This window comes from Marmota monax, unplaced genomic scaffold (genome assembly GCF_021218885.2).
Source record: "Marmota monax isolate L192 unplaced genomic scaffold, Marmota_monax_Labrador192_F-V1.1 WCK01_AAM20220418_F8-fsc00383, whole genome shotgun sequence".
NCBI lineage: Eukaryota > Metazoa > Chordata > Mammalia > Rodentia > Sciuridae > Marmota > Marmota monax.
Window position 1 is genome coordinate 180642 of NW_026694147.1, and position 6229 is coordinate 186870.

Sequence of the window (6229 nt, forward strand, 5' to 3'; positions counted from 1 at the left end):
ACCACTAACCATATCTCTATTCTAGCTCTAATTTAGCCCTAACCCTAAACCTAACACTATCCCTAGCCCTAAGACTAACTCTAACTCTCGCCCTAGCCTTATCCCTAGTTCTAAACATATCCATTAACATAACCCAAAACCTATCCCTATCCCTAGCCCCAACCCTAGCCCTAACATTCACCGTAGCCTTAAACTGGATCTAACCCTAACCTTTAGCTTAAAGCTCACTCTAACACTGCCCTAACCCAAATGCTAATAGGAAAACTAGCCCTAACAGTACCATAGCCCTAAAATAAAATCGTGCCATAACCCTAACCCTAAACCTTAACCTAAACCAAACCATAACCCTACACCTAACCCTAAATGTAGTCCTAATTTAAGTCCTAACTATAACCCTATATGTAACCCTGACCCTTACTTGGACCCTAACAGTAATCTTAGCTCCAAATATTGCCTTAACACTAACACTAGAATGCTAACACTAGAACTAGCCTAATTGTAATTCTACTTCTTTCCTTAGCTGTAGCCCTAATGCTAACAAAAATCCTGGCCATATTTCGAGCCCTAAACCTAGATTTAACCCTAAACCTAACCCTAACTCTACCTCTAACCCTATCCCTTACCCTAAGCCAAACCCTCACCCTAATGCTACCCTAGTCCTAACCATAATCTTTAGCCTACCTCAAACCCTATCTCTATTACTAGTCCTAACCCTAGCCCTCATTCTAGCTCTAACCCTAACTCTAACCCTGACCCTTATTCTGACCCTAACACTAACCTTAGGTCTAAATCTGACACCCTAAAGTGAACCCTAACACTACCCCTACCGGTAAACCTATACCTAAACCTAATAGTAACACTAGCACTAGACCAAACCTAATCCTAAATAGAGTCATAAATCTTGCCTCAGCCCTAAGCAAAAACCTAGCACTAGCCCTAACAATAACCGTTAACCGAACGTAAAAACTAACTCTATATCTAGACCTAATGCTAAGCCTAAATCTGACCCTCACCCTAAACCTAACCCTAACTCGAACATTGACCGTTACTCTAAAAAAAATCCCATATCTAAATCTTATCCTAACCCAAAACCTAACTAGAATGCTAGACTTAGCCATAACCCTAACCCTAAAACTAGCCATAACCATATCCCTAGCTCTTAAATTACCCATAGCCCTAATGATAGCCATAAACCTCACACAAAACATTGACCTTATCCTAGCCCTAAACCTAGCCCTTATTTTAAACCTAACCATAAACCTAGACCTAACCCTAACCCTACCCTCGTTCTAACCCAATTCTAGCTCAAAATCTCACCTTAATCTAAAAATAACCCTAACCCTAATCCTAAACCTAACATTAGCCCTCAATCTAACCCTAACCCTCGAGTTAGCCTAATCCTAGCTCAAATGCTAATACTTACCCCAAACCTAACCCTGACATGAACCCTAGGCCTAACCCTAACCCTAGTCCTAATTCTAACCTTAACTCTACCCCTACCCTTAGCAGTAAACCTATCGATTACCCTAAAGATAAGCCTAACCCAAATGCTAACCCTAGGCCTAATGGTAACACTACTGCCATAGCCCTAAAACACTATTGCTAACACTAACACTATTCATTTCTCTACACCTAACCTGAACGCTAAACCTAACCCTATCAATTACCCTACCCAGAACATAACCCTAGTCCTAATTCTAAACTTAACCTTAACCCTAAGCTTAGCTCTAACCCTATCCATTACCCTAAAGATAAGCCTAACCCAAATGCTAATACTAGGACTATCGCTAACACTATTGCTAACACTAACCCTATTCATTACTCTAAACCTAACCTGAACCCTAAGGCTAACCCTATCAATTATTCTAACCCAGACCCTAACCATATCCCTAATGCTAATTCAAGCCTTAACCCTGAATCTTAACCTAAACCAAACTGTACTCAAACCCAGACTCTAATAATACAACTAGCTTTAAACCTGACCATTAACCTAAACCTAAACCTCACACTAGACTTAGCCATAACCTAACCCTAAAACTAACCATTACCATAAACCCAGACCTGACATTAGCCCCAGCCCTAATCCTAGCCCTAACCCTAACACAAACACTAGTCCTCATCTTAGCCTATAGCTAGCCTTAATCCTAACCAAAACCCTATCTCTAGCCCTATCTCTAATTTTAACCCTTGCACTAGACCTGAACTTAGGTATAACCTCATCCTTTCCCCTAACCCTACCACTAACTCTAACCCTAGCCCTAACCATAGGCCTAACCCTAACACTAACCCTAGCACTAATCCTAGCCCTAATTTAGCCCTAACCCTAACTCTATTCCTAACCTTGGCCTAAGACTAACTCTAACTCTCCCTGGCCCTATTTCTAGTTCTAACCCTATGTATTACAAAAAAAAAAAAAAAAAAAAAAAAAAAAAAAAAAACCTAACACAAGCCCTAACCTTAGCCCTAACCCTAGCCCTAGAACTTACCCTAGATCTAACCATAACCCTAAGCCTAATCCTCAACCTACCACTAGACCTAACACTATCACTAATTCTAAAACTAGCCATAACCCTAACCTTATCGCTTAAACAAAACTGAGCCACTGTCCTAATCCTAAATATTAACCTAAACCAAACTGTAATCCTAAGCCTCGCCATAACCTTTTAGCTCTAATTCGTGTCCTAGTCCTAAAATTAACCCTGTCCCTGACTTATATTCTAACACTAACCTTAATTCTAAATATCACAGTAACACTAAAATAATGCTAACACTGGATCTAGAACAAATACTAACTCTAATCATAACCTTAGCTCTTATATTAACTATAGCCCTAACCCTATCCCTAAACCTAACAGAAAAACTAGCCCTAATCTGAGCCCTAACCCTAGAAGTAAACCTAAACCTAAACCTAAACTTAGCCCTAATCCTAACCCTAACCCTAGCCCTAAACCGAGCTCTAACTCTATCACTTTCTCTAAGCCAAACTCTTTCAATAATGCTAACCTTAGTCCTAATCCTAATCCATAGCCTAATCCAAACCCTAACACTATTAATAGTCCTAACTCTAGCCCTCATTCTAGCTCTAACCCTAACTCAAATCCTTAACCTAACACAATCTCTCAGTCTAAATCTGACCCTAACCCTAAAGCAAACACTAAAACTAGCCCTATGAGTAAACTTATACCTAAACCTAATCCTAACACTAGCTCTAGACCTAAGCCTAATCCTAAATATTGCCATAACTCTAGACCCAGACCTAAAAAAACCCTGAGCCCTACCCCTAACATAATCCTTAACCTAAAGCAAACACTAACCCTATCCCTAGACCTAACTCTAGTCCTAATTCTGCATTTCACCTTAAATCTACCTCTAACCTGAATACTGACCCTAACACTAACACTAAACCTAGCTCTAAACCTGAACCTAACCCAAAACCTAAACCTAACACTAGACAAAGCCATAACTCTAACCCTAAAAGTAGCTCTAATCAGAAGCCTAGATCTTACATTACACATAGCCTTAACCCTGGGCCTAAACCTAACACAAAACCTAGCCCTAATCTGAGGCCTAAATCTACCCTAAACATAACCATAATCCTAAATGTAGCCCTAACCCTAACCCTTGCCTTACAAATAACCTTAGCTCAAAGCCTAACTCTAAGCCTAAACATAAACCTAAAGCTAAAGCTAACATTAGACTTAATCCTAACCTTAACCCTAGTACTAACACTAGCTCTAACCCTAACATTACCCTAACCCTAATAATAACCCTAGCTCTAAACCTAACCATATCCCTTACCCTAATCATAAACCTAAAACTCGACCTTACCCTAAACCTAACCCTTGCCCAAAACTTAACCGTAAACCTTACCATAAATAAAAACTAAATATATCCCTAAACCTAAATTTAACCATAACCTAAACTTAACACTAAACCTAATCTTACATCTAATCCAATACATCACTCTAAAACTAACCCTAACCCCAATGAAAACCCTAGCCCTAACCATAACCATAACCATAACCATAACCCAGACATAACACTAAACCTAACACTCGCCCTAGCCCTAACCATAGCTTAATCCCTAACCCTTACCCTAATATTTAAACTAGCCCTAGCCCTAACCATAACACTAACTCTAGCCCTAACCCTAACACTAAACCTAGCCCTAATTTAGCCCTATTCCTAACCCTAACCCTAACACTAGAATTAAGACTAAATATAATTCTCACACAAGACCTATCCCTACTTCTAACCCTATCCATTATGGTAACTCTAACCCAAGCTCTAACCCTAGTTGTAACCCTTGCACTATCCTTAGTCCTAGTACTAACTCTAGATCAAAACTTATCTCTAAAACTAACCCTAAACATATGCCTCAGCCTAAACTTGAAACCAGTTCTAACCCTAATTCTAATCCTAAAATTAGCCCTAACCCTAGCCCTAGCCGTAAAACAATACTGAGCCATACCCCTAACACTAACCCTTACCCTAGACCAAAACCCAACTCTACACCAACCCTAACCCTATCCCTAATTTGAAACCTAACCCTAACCATAAACATAACCATGACCCTGACTCATATCCAAACACTAAACCTAGCTCTAAATATTACCCTAACCTTCAACCTAACCTTAACACTAGACCTAGCCCTAAACCTAACCCTAAAACTAACCCTAATTGTAACCCTAGTTCTTACAATAGCTGTAACCATAACACTAGCCCTAACCCTAATATAAAACTAGCCCTAATCCAAGCCCTAACAGGAGCTTTAACCCTAAACCTAACCCTAAACCTGGGCCTAACCCTAGATCTAACCCTATCCCTTACCCTAAGCTAAACCCTCACCCTAATGCTAACCATATTCTTAGCACTAATCCTTAGCCTAACCAAAACCCTAAGTCTATAATTAGTCCTAACCCTAGCCTTCATTCTAGATCTAAACATAATCCAAACCCTAACCCTATCCCTGACCATTATTCTGATCCTAACACTAATTTTAGGTCTAAATCTGAACCAAACCCTAAACCAAAACCTAACACTAGCCTTACTGGTAACCTTATACCTAAACCTAACCCTAATACTAGACCTAGACCTAAACCTAATCCTAAATCTAGCCATAACTATAGCTCTAGACCTAAAGACAAACTAGACGTAGCCTTAACAATAACCCTTAACCTAACCCAAACTCTAACCCTACCTGTAGACCTAACCTTAGTCCTAATTCTGGCTTTAAACCTAACCATTTCCCTACCTGAACACTGTCCCTGACACTAACACTAACCCTAGCTCTAAACTTCACCCTAACCCTAAAACTAACCCTAAAACTACATCTAGCCCTAGCATTAACTATAAAACTAGTCTTAATCACTACACTAGTTCTTACATTAGCCATAGCCTTAACCTATCACAAAAGCTAGCCCTAATCCAAGCCCTACCTTAGCTTTAACACTAAAGGTAAACCTAACAATAATGCTAGCCCTAAACATAACCCTAAGCCTAACCCAAGACCTAACCCTATTCATTACCCTAAGATAACTATAATCCTTTTGCTAACCCTAGGCAGAACCCTAATCATAGCACTAGCCTTAACCCTGTCCATTAACCTACACCTAACCTGAACCCTAAACCTAACTATGTCATTACCCGATCCCTAAACATAAGACTAATTTGAGCCCTAAACTTAAACCTTAACCTAACCCAAATCCTAAACTTTATCCTAACTCTAATAATACCCATAGCTCTAAAGCTGACCCTAACAAAAAACTTAAACTTTAAAATATCCCTAGCCATAAACCTAACCCTAAAACTATCCGTAACCACACCCTAGACCTGACATTAGCCCTAGCTCTAATCCTAGCCCTAACCTTAATACAAAACTTAGCCCACATCCTATCCATGAAACTTGCCTTAATCATAACCGTAACCCTAACGTTACCCCTAACCTTAAACCTAAATCTCACCCTAGTCCTAATAGTAGCTATATTCCCATCCCTTAACCTAAACCTAACCCTAACCCTAAACCTAACACTAACCCTAGCCCTAACCATAGGCCTAACCCTAACACTAAACTTAGCCCTACTCCTAGCCCTAATTTATCCCTATCCCTAACCTTAACCCTAGTCCTAAGACTAACTCTAACTGTCAAACTAGCCTTATACCTGGTTCTAACCCTATCCCTTACCATCACCATACACCTAGACCTAAATGTAGCCCTACCTTAGCCCTA